General features: G+C 40.3%; 1 protein-coding gene across 4 annotated transcripts in view; it reads left to right on the top strand.

The window, feature by feature from the left end:
• Nucleotides 1-14,700, top strand: part of GRAP2 (GRB2 related adaptor protein 2) — a 103,428-nt gene that overhangs the window by 69,777 nt on the left and 18,951 nt on the right. The window contains exon 1 of one of the 4 annotated variants that reach the window (XM_088165285.1): nucleotides 13,056-13,076. The exons of 2 other annotated variants lie outside the window; for them this stretch is intronic. The gene's annotated coding sequence lies outside the window, so the exon portion shown is untranslated. Of the gene's footprint in view, nucleotides 1-13,055; nucleotides 13,077-14,444; nucleotides 14,588-14,700 lie in introns of those variants that run through there. One more of the 4 variants, XM_088165284.1, reaches the window with a different exon arrangement.

Raw genomic sequence — 14,700 nt, 5'->3', positions numbered from 1 at the left:
GTGGCTATAAAAAAACAAATGAAAGATCAAACCCAAAGTGTCAGTTTTCTTAAAGGGCCCATATTTAAGAATAATCTTACATAGTAAATTAATTAATAGATTTATGTGTAACATCTCAGGAAATTCATTATGTGCCCATACAGCTAATGCTGTAATTCTTAACATATGCTGTGCTTCTCATACATAGCACAACCACTGAATCTGTATTTTAAATTCAAAACTCAGGTCAGCTGAAGGTACACAGACATGGCAAGTACCTCCATAGTACATACTAATTAATTTTATTTTCTAACCAGTTTTCAAGATTGTTCTGATTGTTCCCCTTGACTGTTGAAGTCACTGGAGCAAACAAGGTTGAAGCAAGCACAAGATGATGTCTGTAGAAATTATACATTCATTAATAACTGCAACTGTGGAATGGGTTTAGAAATACTTTCTTAAATCTCCAGGGCTTTTGAGAGTCAGTTCTTTAACCATCCTGAGCTTTATTATTAATTAGTTTTTTTGCAGAAAAGCTTCAACTGATTTTCAGGCACTGTTGACATTGGAGGCTCTGTACTCCTACAGGTTATATCTTCATTGCCAAAAACAAGCATTGTTTAATAGTGATGTGGTTTACTCCAGGTGTCTTGCTCCATATGGAATTTCAGGGAAGGAAAGGCACAGGTGATTTCATGGCATTGTAGCTAGCTGTGGCCAATGCAATATGCTTCCTTGGAGCTGTACCTCTAACAGCTAGGGAATAATTCCATTGGGAATTTAATAAGCAGTAGTTGTCTTGATGTAAGGAAGAAAACAGAAAACCAACTAAACACCTCAGTTCTTGAGATGCAGGCAAAGCCATAGCAGAAGGAAACCCAGGCCTCGGCAAGTGCTTTCTAAAGAGAGAGGTAAAAGAAGAGTGGGAAGTAGAAGGGAGGAAACATGAAGGGCTTGTTTGGATGAGGAGCTCTCCCAGCGTTATCCCAGGGCAGTTGTTTCAGTTCTCCAGAAAAAAAATCCTTTTTCTTGCTTGATTTCTGTCTCTTTGATAGTGCCTTAAAGCTCCCCACACCTGCATTTAATTAAAGTGTCTCACTGTAATAAGCCATCAGGGCACCACTCTCACCTGAAGGATCCTTTCCTCTCCACAACCAGCTGAACAGATTTTACCATTCCTTGCATACCATAACTTACAGAGACACTGGGAATGGTAGCACACTTGTAGCCACTGCTTTGAGTCTTCTAAGCACTTTGTGATTTCAGCTGGTAATTTCAGGGAGATTTCTAAGGAAAACCTCAGTGCTTTAGGAGATGGTTTTAGTGGCTCAAACAGAGTCAAGCCCTTTTCTCTGAGTCAATGCTGAATGATGTGCCCGAGCACATTTCTTGCATATGAGACCCACATCTGTAGGTTGATTGCCTGTGGTCATCAATTATTCTTCAGTTAATTGCATAAGCCTAAAGGCGTCTTGCCCTGATAATCCAGGCAGGTCAGTTTGATTACAGTTTGCCTTCTTCATATCTGACATTTTGATTTTAATTGGGCAGTTGTTGCTTCTGCTCCTAACCTGCTGTGCACTGCTGAAAAGCACTGGAGGATGGATTTCATTGTCAGGTGAAGGGATAAATAGAGGCAGTGAAAGCAGCAGCCAAAGTAGAGGTGCCCTCCAGAGTAAAGCTGGGGTCAAAGGACACAGTCATCATATTTTAACATCCAGACTTACCAGTTTAGCTAACCCATACCAGGCAAGTACAGAGAAGTGTTATTTTCAGTGAGGCTGCAGGAAAAAACACCAGAGCTCATAATAGGGCTTCTTAATTAAAGTGCTGGGTAGTTTTAGCAAGCAAAGGCAAAGGAAGAGCTGTAATTCTTTAAAACACACCAGGGAGAAGCTATACAGCAGAGTGTAGTCCGTGTCTAGTACTGCTGCATCCCCACCTCGATGGAGTCTATCAGGATACCAGATACACAGAGTGAGTCTGAATATAATTCATCATTTGTGAAATGCCTGGGAATCTCCTGGAATGAGCGGTGGTTATTTTTCCTAATGAATTACTGCTGTTTTGAACAATTTTGTTTGTATGTTTAACTTTTTTGCTTGGAATACTTTTTAACTTTTGAGCAGAATTTATTTTGAAATGTTATTCTCCTTTTCAATCTAAATATTAGCATGATATTTTCAGGAAGTGGTTTTGAATGCATCATCTTCTGCTCTGCAATATTGGATGCTTCATTGACTCAAGCTCCGGAAGGGCTGAGCATGTACTGCTTTCCTTTCTAAGTTGTAGAGATGAGCAAAGTCCAACCACCATCAGACAGAGCAACCAAGGAAACAGTATTCCAAAATGCTTTGTGGATATTTCTGGATTAGCTTCTTTTACAAAGATGATCACTTTATTAAGTATAATCATTTTTGTAAAGCTAAACTAAAAAAAACAAAGCTCGTCTGCCGGGACAAAAGAGACAGCCCACCATAATCAAATATAGCAAGATATGCAGTAATGGTGAATCTGAACATGGTAGTCCTTAAATCTGAATGCAAGTAAAGTAGGTACAAGTGCACCTAAAGTAGATACAAGGAACTGATAGAGACCGGAGCAGAAAATGGAAGGGCGATGAGCATAATAGGATTTTGATTTTTTTTTCATATGGAAGCAGAACTGCAGTGTTGATAAAGTTTTTAGATGTATTCATCTCATTCATCACAGCAGTAATCCCTGTTTTGCTTGGTTAAATCTCCTTGTAGCAGTGCACGGCCCTTGTTTAAGTCTTGTGACGAGTAATTCCTGCCACTGGCAATTTTCTCACTGCAGAGCCTGTGAGAAAAGCCTTGCCATGTTCAAAGTGCAACTTGAAAGACAAGAGCTGCACAGTTCCTACCGTTTCTGGCTCTCAAAACCTTCTTCTGCAGACTTTCTAGGTATTTAGAAGAGGAACACCTTCTTGAAGGCTGTCTGAGGTACATGACATGTAGTGTTTTCCACTGTGCCTGGTAAAGTAACCATTTTTTCCAGTTTGGAGTTTTCCCCTTCTTTCCTGTTTTGCGTTGTTTCCTGGCTTCCATCTACAAATAATCAGATTTTTGAAACTATGTAATGAGGGTCTTCAGCACACAGAATTCAGGAAATAATGATTGTAATAATAGCCTCATTTTAGTGTTTGTTTTGATAATATGTGCTTTATAATTGGAGTCTAACACTGCAGTCAGTACCATCTTATGAATGCATATTGAAAGAAAATCTCAAATAATTTAATGCAGGTCTTCTAAATTATTTCCATATGTCTTTAATCTAGGCATGTGTATGATTTATATCATTGCCTGAATGAGACTTGTGTTTCATTAGAGTAGTCACTGTAGAAAGATGAGGTTACATTCTCATTTTGTGTGATTTCAAAATTAACCCTGTTGTGGGCAGGGGCTTGAACTGTGGGGTCACCACAAATCCTTTTTAATCTACTTATTGTAGAATTCTATAGACACCTCTGACCCACTGGCTTTTGTTATGGAGCACTGTATGGAAAAATGCCATTTGCCTCAAGTGATTTGCCTTATGGATAGGAAAGAGAGTGAAAGGCGAAGGAGAAAAGATACAACACAAGAAGTAGTTCCAACAGACTATACAAGAGAGTTCAACAAATAAGATATCAATTCCCTGATTTTTTTTTCTTTCAACTCTTCCTCATGAGATGATCCTTAGATGACAACGCTGATATCAGCAGAGTGAATTCTGGAGCATGTCTTGTAGGAACAACTGTGCACAATGTTTTATTGTGTTGTGGAAGAAATAGTGTATTTTCCTCCCCTCATAATGTGATGTTGAATGTAACACCCTGCTTCTTTCAATATGTACACATCTGTTTCTCAGTCTTAGAGCAAAATCAAGGTAAAATAATCATACTCTTATGCTTAAGTGAGCTGGTAGGACCAAAACCAGTTCTCAGGGGATGAGTGAACTGGTTTGTAGCTGTTGTAGACCATGCTGTGCCTCTGTCCAGATTACCTAAGCTATGACATCCTCAGCACATCTGGAGTTCCCACTGCTGCTCAAGACCCTCATGGGTTTTACAAAGGCCTTTGGTGTGGAGTCTCCCCTAATTGCATCACAAGTTCCAGTGCTTGCTAGACCTCTTCCTCAAGAAGTGTGCCTTGAAGTGGACTTACTAATAAAAATTGGATTTTCACCTCATTCCATTTTATCTTCTGTACAAAGCCAATACAAGCACAGTGGGTAAATTGGAATTGCAATAGTAGGCCTGCAATTGCCAGCCAAACAAATCTAAGAGTACATTTTCTCTAAACTTTTTGAACTAGAATTGCGCTTGCTACTTAATGAGACATAATCTGCAATGACTTGGTCCAACATTTAGGCTTTCAGATAATGAAGCTTACAAGGCTTAACACTAATACAAACGTCATGAATGTGCACTTTTGTTTTCATTAAAGCACTTTTACTTGGAGATTTAACTACCACTCCTCAGTGGTTTGTATGCAAACTGTGTGACTGAGCAAAAATGACTGAAACTGAGAGAGACAATGTCCATTCAGTATTCTCTCCCCAAGGTTAATTGAGTGTGCTATCAATAACTTGCAGAATAGTGCGGGGGGGGGCATCTACAGTGGAATACTTTGAGAGGTTGCCATGTATTCTTTCCATGGGAATGTTTAAGTAGGTGGCTCACTGCGTACAGTGTTTAACAAATGTATAAATTCCAGCTTCAGCTGACTGGCTCATGCTCTTGGGTGCTCCTTGTAAACCACATGCACACAGCACACACACCTACCCTTCAAGTGTACACAGACCAGCTCGTTCAGATTTGTATTTGCCAAAGAAAACACAACACACATCACCTGAAGTATGCTCATGGGACCCCTATTCCTCTCTTCAGGCATACTGCCAATGAACATCTTTCCTTTGTATTCATTTCCCTAGAGATAACACAGGTTCAAACATAACTTTTGCTGAGATGTGTTCAGGCTTGCATGTAGAATGCCTGCTCCTGTATGAAGGTAGAAGAGGCACTTCACATGATGCTGTGTTCACCCACTCGTGCATGTAATCTCTCATTCTCACACACATGCAGTCTGTTGTGTTCCATGCATGTGTTGTAGCAAATAATTTAAATCTCTTTCTTCACATCCTGCTTAATATGCAAATGTGGATGGCATATCAAGATTGGAAATAAATGTAGCAGAATGACTTCAGTCAACCTGAAATGTCGAATGACTCATTCACACCCATTGCACAGTGTTCCCTTTTTGCCACATGAAATCTATTGAGTAGTCTGAAGGCTGTTTTCTCACTGCTGCAGAGCAGCAATTGATTACTTGCTCACTGAAGGACTGGGACCATGATTATTTTTGCAGGATGTACAAGGGTTATGCAGAGAGGTTTCAATGACCCTCCTTGCCATGATGGTGCCAATGCTGTGGGAAGGGGAAATGTGGGATGTCAGACTTGATCTGCCTATAAGGAACTCTTTGTGCTTAATTAGGTTTCAGTCTAAATGTTAGTTCAGTAGCCAATATTCTTACACTATGGTATCACTCGTTTTTATTCCAGATAATAAGAACCTGTTCCAATTTGATTTGATTCAATTTTGAATTAAGATAAACAAGAATGAGTTGTACTTAATTCAGAGTAAAAAATGTCTACATGTTAAATCATTCAGGATCTGCTGCTGCACTTTAATTTCAGAGGTATCATAATCCAAGTGAACTAAAAAATGCATTGACAAACATGAAATATGTTCCACACTTCTACTTAAAATGGTACAATCACTGTGCAGAGAAAACCCCAGGAATAGCAACAAGCTGGCATTCACACATCTTATAATGAGGGGAAAAGTTGGATTGACTGTTGCAGTTGCATCTTTATATGTATGAATTATTATAATTGATTTTTTTAAAACCCCTCCAGAACCATTCCCAAATGCAGATGCAAATGGGCTGACTTTAATTTATAAAAAGGAAGTTTTGTAGCACTTAGACCTTGTAAAAGAGGTTCTGTGCTTAAATGGAAGTTGAGCTGTGAAGACCCATTAAGCAGAAAAAATACAGTTAATACAACAAAAAGGCTCCAAATGTAAATATGCAAGTGGGGCCATTATGCAATGAAGGTATCACAACTGTGCTCATTATACCACAACACGGATTCCACTAGCAGCATTTCAATTTCTCTGTCCTTACCTAAATGTGAGGCTTTGTACGTGTATCACTTTGTCAGTTCTTCTCAGAACAAAGGTGGCTGAGCTGCAATTATGTGTAACATGTCCAAGATAAGAAGACCATGAAAACCAAGTAATTAGATTCTTCATGTTTGTGTTTATGATATCATAGCTAAATGTAGGTTGAACTGGACTTTTGTATTTCGTTCTTTCATAAAAGCACAAGAGGAGAGGAAAAATATACAAAAGAGGCAAGGCAAGCTTCACCCCACAAATTTTGCAGCCAGATGAAATTTTTTATGAAAATGGGTTTATGTCTAAAAGGACAAAGAAACTTTACTTTTTCTTACTTGGCTAACTGTATTTTTACCTTTGTGCAAAATCCTATCTGTAGACACACAGTCACACAATTTAATTTTGGTACTAGACTTCCAGATTTTGCACAGTTATCTGTGATGGCAGGACTAATCTTACACACACACACACACACCAAAAAAAAAAAAAGCAAGGAAAATTGCAGTTTAATCACTGATCTTGCTCTCCTTCCCATTTTACACAATTTTTTATCAGCTGGCCTTATCAAAGAAACAGGCAGTAGCTGATTGGAAACATGGTATTTTGTACCCAGCTGTATATACTAGCAGATTTTCATAGCATTTTGTTCCCATATCGCACTCAAATTTGTTGCTCCAATACAGAGTCCAATATAAGATTAAAATCTATTTTTACTAGATTGGATTAATGCCTTAATGTAATGAATTCTCTAGGCTGTGCTATGGCCAGAAATAAAGACATTATATCTGTTGCATCTTCCATCTTTTACATAGAAAAGAGGAGTTTCATAAATGCTGTGGAAATGAACCGATAACATAAGGTGAACTTGCTCCTATTTTAGCACAAATATTTACAGGGTTTTTTCCCTAGATTTCCCTTTCACATTGCAAAGTGCCTGATTGCTCATAGACAAAGGGAATTTAACATTCATGTGCACATCCAGTGTGTATTCATATGCAGACCTGCATGAACACCAGAATTCCTCAGCTCTTAGTTAGTGCAAGAGCTCAGATTTACAGAACAGAATGCTGGAAACTGTTTTTTGGAATCCTCTCTCTGACACTCAGAGTTGGAAATAATGAAATCTTGAGTATTATTTCCCATATTTTGAACCCCAAATACAAGGAAAGCACCTTGGAATATCTGTATCTAATTGTAGGTGGATTTTATTGCCTGTGGTTGGTTGTTTTTAATCAACTCGATAGTATCTGATTCTTGTTTCTGTTTTCACTCCTTTGCTTTGGAAGTGACTTTTGAAAAGTCCTCCCTGATAGCATAAATGTGTGAAATACATCATTACTCTTCATCCCAGTCTCTTCTATTATCAATTTGAGAAGTATAATTCTCCATCTGACTTGCAGCTAGCAGAATTCCCCGGAGCTGGTCACAGCTGGTGTGATTCAGAGAAGCTTTGAAGCTACTTGAAATTATACCAGTTTTAGGATAAGTAGTCACAGGATTTCCCAGAGCCCAAACATGGCCTGATGCCCACTTGATCCCTCTTGACTGCAGTCTTTTACTGGAAGTTTACCTTAGAAGATAAATATTGCAAAGGGCTGCACCCACCTAAAAGCAGGTGTATGTACACGTGCATAGATACCTGAACAAATTCAGAGTGTACATTTTGCACTTTTTCTGCCCTGTATCCATTTATCCGTCAATGAACCTTCAACATTAGTGTAAATATGTTGGACACAGGCAGTTCATGGGTATATTGACATGGTGTATTGATCATAGTGGTCTGTTGCAGCCCTAAATTTTATGAATTCATGAAGTGCAAGCTCCACCTGTACACAGAAGTGGATCCCTTGCTTGCATACACACAGGCACAGTGGGAACAGGGCTGGTTTTCTGATAACCACACACTTGCAGTGCACCATATATCAGTCAGTGCTGAAGCTTACCAAGAAAAGATGAGAAAAATTGAGAGGCAGTTAGCAAGATAAGGTATGAGGAGATTTAAAAGAAAGCAGCTTAGAAGGAAGTGGCTACATTTTTCATACTTTAGTTGTTTGTCTGGAGGGCTTGAGAAGGAGCTGCTCGACAGTTGTGCTAAAAGAAACGATTCAAAGCAACTTCCCATCAGGCTGCATTCCTCAAGTGTCTGCTCTCAAGGAGCAGTCAGGGAAAAGTCATTCTGTAGGAAGCAGTTAATGGGGCTGCATTACTGACCCCTTATTGCTCTGTCTGATAGAGAGACAGCAGGTTCACTTTGGCAGCTCCAGAGCCCTGATCAGTTCAGATTAGGGGCCCATCATCTGTCTGGCTTAATCAGGCATGTTTAGATATATTAATCATGATTAGAGGGGTGTAGTGCAGCGAGGGGGAAGAAATAAAGGGTGAGATTACTTTTCTCCAGCTTCAAATAGAAGCTTTGCAAATCCCACTGAGTCAAAGGTGCTCATCAAAGGGAAATTTAAATCCTGGAAAGGAGTGTTTTGTTGAACGTTCCAGCACTGGAATCAAATCACTGAAGTAGAGTTTCTTTTTCTTTCTCTCCCTTATTTTCTCCATCTGTTGCCTTTACATGCAGCAAAGACAATAAGTAGCTCATGCAACTCACATTGATTTGGCTTGATATCCCCTGCTTAGCTTATCTGTAGCTCAAATTTTAAGGGTTATTTCAAAATTAGCCATCATTGGAATAGCCTAGACCTCTGGCTCCTGTGTTCTTGTCAAGTTTATCTTTCAGGAATGGACAGGGTACCATTGAAAAAGCTTCTTACTTTGCTACTTGTTAGTGCTCAGAAGGGATGGTAATGAATTGTAAAGTCTGGGAAGAAGTTCTTTTTTTCATCAGTTTTTTTCATCAGTAGCAGTGCTTCTGTGTTTTAAGATTAGAACACTAAAGAAAAATTAGCACGATTATATAGTGACATGTGCCAAATTTGCTGCTGTTGTAACTTAGTATAGTTCACTGATGATGATGGAGATCAACTGATTAACACTTAAGAGTCTCTGAAAGAGACCAGCAAAGAGAAGAAAAGTTTGACTCCCAAGAGACTAGCAAGGAGAAGAAAGTTTTCTAAGACCTCACTCAATGACGAGGAAGAAATTAGTCCTGTTGGTGGAGGCTCCAGAGCAGAGGTCAGGCTACAGGGTCTATGGTCTTTTGCCATGAGTAACTGGCCCTTTGTTACTCTTAGATGAGATAAATGTAGGACAGGCCTGCAAAATGTGCTGTTAGGAGGAATGTATTCTATGTGTCTTGTTCTGTGGCCTCCAGCCTTCTTTGGGCTTGCAGGTTCATCCAGATTTCCAAGTGAAAATTAAAAATTGCTGTGTGGTGAACAGAGGCCTCCTTGACAGTGAGCTGGATGTTTTTTGGCCCCAATAGCCAATCCTTGAAACCCAGTTCATGGGCCTAAGCTGGAAACTCTGGCATGGAGCACTATAGAACACAGCAGGCAAGCTTTGGCTGTGGGAGCTCAGAGGAGCTGGCAACACAGAAGCTGTAAGGCAGCTGCTCCTGTCTGGACTCTTGGGCAGCAGTGCAGCAGTTAAAGAGAATCTGTGGAAACCCAGAAGAATGATTTGGTAGTGGAGAAAAATTAAGTCAAATTTCCCTTTCTCTGTTGTAATCTACTCCTTCCTCCTCTGGTACTCCAGTCAGTTCTGTGGCAGTTAAATTCTCGTATTCTTGTAATTGCTGTCAAAATTATAATCTTGAGATGTCACAAAACTAGCTCAGTATAATCACCATACACATGCAGAAGGCAGAGAACCTGACTGATTAGAATCAAGAAGCTGCTAGAGAGACACTAATGATTCAGTAGCAGGAATTATGGAGTAGGGGACATAGAAGAAAAAGTTGGCAGGTTTGAAAGAATTTGACTGAAATATTAAATATCATCAGGTTTGCCAGTACTTCTTTAGAATAGGAAAGTAGAGGATCAGAGCCATAAATTTCCTAAGAAAAATCTCTCAGAAGTGCAGAGATGCTCCTCAGCTGAAATGGTAGGGGATATCTTTGGAGATGAATTTGCAGAATGATGGGAAGCCTTTTATCAATTAAGCATGAATTAAGTAGCAAATTAACACCGTTGTTCAGGATTAAAGCCCCATCTCCTTGCAATAAATGGTGCTACATGGATGGGACCAGGCAGTTAAGTTGTACACTCTCCTGATGGATACACAACCATAGAATTAGAGTAGTACTCTTACAGGTAAAGCTTATTTCTGTAAGAGAATTGGCTTCATGCCTTTAATTGACATAATTGTACCACTTGTGAAAGCACAGTATGCTGTAGTCACATCAGCTGAACTGAGTGTGGTTTGTGAGGGTGATGGTGACAAGATCAGCACTAGAGTAGCAATAGCTTTGCAACTGATGCTGATGACTGAGCTTTTTGAAAATCCTGGGGCGTGATCAAAGAGGACTGCTGCAGGTGAGCAACAAGACACAGAGCTTTCAAGACAATTTTTGCTAACAGGAAGCACAGAAAACTGGGAAAGAGCTCTTCCCAGATCAGTTCATGGAGCTCTGCAGGGAAGCTTTTATAGCACTGCCACTTCTGTGCACTCAGTCCTGAAAAAAATAACTGCCCACTAATGACCTGTCACCATGGACAGCCTGAGCAGCTGTTTGCAGAGAGCAAAGCTGTGAGAGGATGAATTGCTCTGTGTGCAACATATCTGAATGTGGGAACAGGAATAGATGGCAGATTGGGAAAGACTAGACAGCTTCCATTCATAACGTTCAGCTTTATGTGGATTTACAGTCCTGATACTCCCAATTCCACAGATGCTGAGTTATCGCTTACAATTACTTACAACAATTGAAATCTCCCCTGTTTCCAGACTTTGACTTCTGTTTCCCTTGTTGACAGTGTTACTTTCTGGAGGTGAACTAAGAACACATGGAAGCAGTTTATCTTTAGGGTAACAAAACCTGGACACTTAATTCTTCATTTATTATCAACTCAATTCAGAGTAGACAAAATATTTGATGTACATGTTCTGTTGGAAATTACCTTTTCTCCTTTTCCTGTGCTTTTTCTTTTCCCTTTGGTTTTCTTTCTCTCTGCCTGCATGCTTCCCAGATAGAAACTCAAGTGCTTGGAAAATGATTCTTCTCTTGAAAATTTCCAGCCAGCAAGAAATTACTAAGATTTTTGTGAAAGAGCACGTTCTTAGGTAGTTTTCTGACATGTTTGCAGACACATTTATTTTGGGTCACTCACCTAATTGCAAAAGCACATGTAAGTTTATCTGCATCAAGCTTTTTAAACTGAGGTCTTCTCAGACTGTATAATAGCCATGGTTTGGCCATCTTGTCTGGATCATGTCAGCAGCAGATAATGACAAAGAAGTCTGCAGCAGGTAGTTGTGGAATAACCTGTCTGCCTGGGGTGGGTTTTCACAGTTGTCTAAGAGAGACTGGCTAAAACACAGATGCATGGAGTCTGATGTCCTTCCCATTAGGTTTGTTTCCATTACTTATGGCTGAAGTATCTGGATGTTTCTTCATATTTTTCAACATAGCTGTGATAGATGTATTCCACAAGGTGAAGAGGTTAATGCATTACTGTAACTGTGACAGAGGAGGAATACATAGAAAGGGAGAAGAAAGAAAAGAGTTATCTCCTATTCTATCCTATTTCCTATCCTTTCTCAGTGTTGGGAGCTTGCCAGTATTGAGTGTTTTGTTTATAGTATAGAAAGCCACATCTCTTATGGCTTGACATTTAATAGATTTAATATTATAATGCAATAGTTCTGGATACATAACAGGAATCCGTGCAGTGTTTCGTGGCATTGTCAGGCAGCAAGCATGAGTGACAAGTCACCAGCAGCGTTCTTGCTGGGGGGCCCATTAGATCACATCATGGTAGAAAGCAGAGAAATTAGGTCGTTCCAGTGTGTAACGTAATGCAATCTGTCATGCCATTCACAGAGCACAAAAAAGCACAGACCTTAAACCCAAGACGACTGTGAGGATTGGTGTTCCACCTTCCTGTACAGAAATTTATATTTCTCATGTATTGATAGCCACAGATAAAACTTTTCACAACATGGCAAGAGTTAACTGCTGTACTCTTCTTTTAGCCCCCTGCCTTCTGAACCTGTATAATGTTTCAGCAAACATATTCAAGAATTTCCCGTTCAGAGGAGTTTTCATTGTATCTACCCCAACTGATCAGAGTGCTTCATAATATTCACACTACCCCTGTTTTAACTTACAGATATTTCAGCGAGATTACTGCCTCCCCAAAAGGTGATGTGTGTGTAGGGTCTACCACCCACCAGCCTGCTGCTGGACCAGTCTTCTTGGACTAGCAGATTGTGGTGGTTTTTGGCCAAGTGCCACAGCTCCTAAGGATTAATTGGGTCAGGTTAAAGTTACTCACAGTCCATGATGCTGCATCCAGCAGCAGCTGTTTGGGGAAGGAGAGTGAGAACGGGACAAGTACACGTCACAGCTTCTTTTCCTGTGGCCTCCCAGATTCTGACACTCTTGGAATGAACTTCTAGTACTTATGAGAAAAGATGGATAAAAATTTTCTCCTTACCTTTTCCATGATTCTCATTATTTCCAACATTGTTTTGCATTTATCCCTCTGACAACTTTTTTTAAGGGTGAAGGATCCCAGTCTTTGCTTTGGTCCTTCCTTGTCCAGAAACTTCCTATTCCTTTGGTCATCTTGAGTTGCTTTCTGTCTGCTCTTTTTAATGCTGCTGTCTCTGTGTTTGAGATGGAGGGACGTGAACTAGCTGCTGCATTCAAGTGACAAATTTCAAGCCCCAGGGACTTGTACAGTGACATCATGCTTCTTTCTGGTTTGTTTTCTATCACTTTCCAGATGCTTCCTAACCTGCCTTTTTGACTTCCACTCAGATGACACTTTGGTAGAACTCAAACAGCATCTCAAAGGTATCTTTCCTGAGTGGTAATTGCTAATTTGAGCTCATTCCTGTGTTCACATAGTTACGTTTGTTTTGTCCCATGTCCATTGCTTTTGCAGCCATCAGCACTGAGATTCACCTTGCACTTTGACAGTATTTTTAAAACCATCAGCAAGGCTTTGTGATCAGATTTAATTAGTATAACCCTGGATTTTTTTTCTCATCAGTAAGTTTTGTCACTTCGTGTTTTCCAGATAATTTATTAATATTTTGAACAGCGCATTCAAATTGTCTCCTAACTTTTAATCAGTTGTTAATCCTCTATAGGACTTTTCCTCCTACTTCTTGAGAACTTAGAAGGCTTTTTAAAGAGTCTTTGGTGAGAGATTTCATCAAAAATTATGTAGAAATACAGGTTTTATATCAAGTGATCACCTGTTCACCATGTATCCACACGTTCATCAGCTCCTTCAAAGAACTCAGATTTGTGCCACATTACTTTCTTCTACAAAAGCTATGGGACGAGGAATTGGTATGTTATTTCTCTCTTGGGGCCAGCAATTCTTTTCGTAATTAATCTTTTTACCCATTTCAGGCACACAGAAGCCAGACCTGCACCTTGCATCCCCACAAAACACATCTCAAACACTGGCACTGTGTCTGCTGCTTTTTTCCTAGTTCCAAGACTTAGTTAAGTCAAGCATTGTATGCCACAGTTAATTGCTCAGCCTTTATTATTTCACGTTCACTTTGGATTTCAGTCAAGATTTCTAAAATATCAAATCCTTGAATTTACTCTTGTTCATTTACTGTTTTTTCCTAGAATCTTTTATTCCAGTTCTTCATTTTGAAATACTTCTCCTGGCTTTCTTCTGCAAAGAAAACTCCAGTGTGGGGTCCTCCTTGTATCCCTGTGGAATATGCATGGATGCAGAGAATTCATTTAGCTTTTGTGCTTCATCCTTATCGTCTTTGAGCATTCTTTTTACATTTCAATCATCTGTCAGCCCTACAGACACACTCTGGCAGGCTTCCTGCTTCTGTTGTCTTTGAAAATGATTTTATTACGTTTTTATGTCTTTAGCTACTTGTTCCTCAAGATATGCTTTTCAACGGACTTATGGTTTCTCAGTTAACTTAGCAGATCTGTGTTCATTTCTCTTTTCCTTATTTGGGTAGAACTTGCACTTTTTGAGGGACCCTCCTTTATTCATCTGTTAAACCACCCTGGGTTGAAGCAGCAGCCAGGGGCAGCTCCTTTTGAAATGGCACCACCATTTTAAATATGCAGGGTCCCAAATATTTCTGGCATTAGGGACTGGGGACTGTCCATGCGCCGCTCCGTGCTGCGACAGGCACAGCTCCGTTCCCGTGTCCCCATGCCCACTCTGGAGTGTCCCTGTCACACACGTGGGGCCGTGACCAGTGTGTCACCCTGGCGCTGCAGGGAGGAGCCTGGGCTCTCCTCTCTTCCTTGCCTTAGGTGGTAACACCTCCTGCTTTGGAGCAAAGCGCCAGCAGAGAGAGAACTGCTCCAAGGTAGGGCTGAGCGTGGCTCCAGGGCTGGGGCAGGGGGAGCTGGGTGGGACAAGGTGCAAGGGAGGCACGGGGGGGTTTGGAAGGAAAGGTGAAGTGCTGCGCAGTAAGGGCCG

Source organism: Sturnus vulgaris, chromosome 5, assembly GCF_052056855.1.
Source record: "Sturnus vulgaris isolate bStuVul1 chromosome 5, bStuVul1.hap1, whole genome shotgun sequence".
Taxonomy (NCBI): Eukaryota; Metazoa; Chordata; class Aves; order Passeriformes; family Sturnidae; genus Sturnus; species Sturnus vulgaris.
Note: the sequence above shows the minus strand (reverse complement) of the source record. Positions and strands in the feature narration are given on the sequence as shown.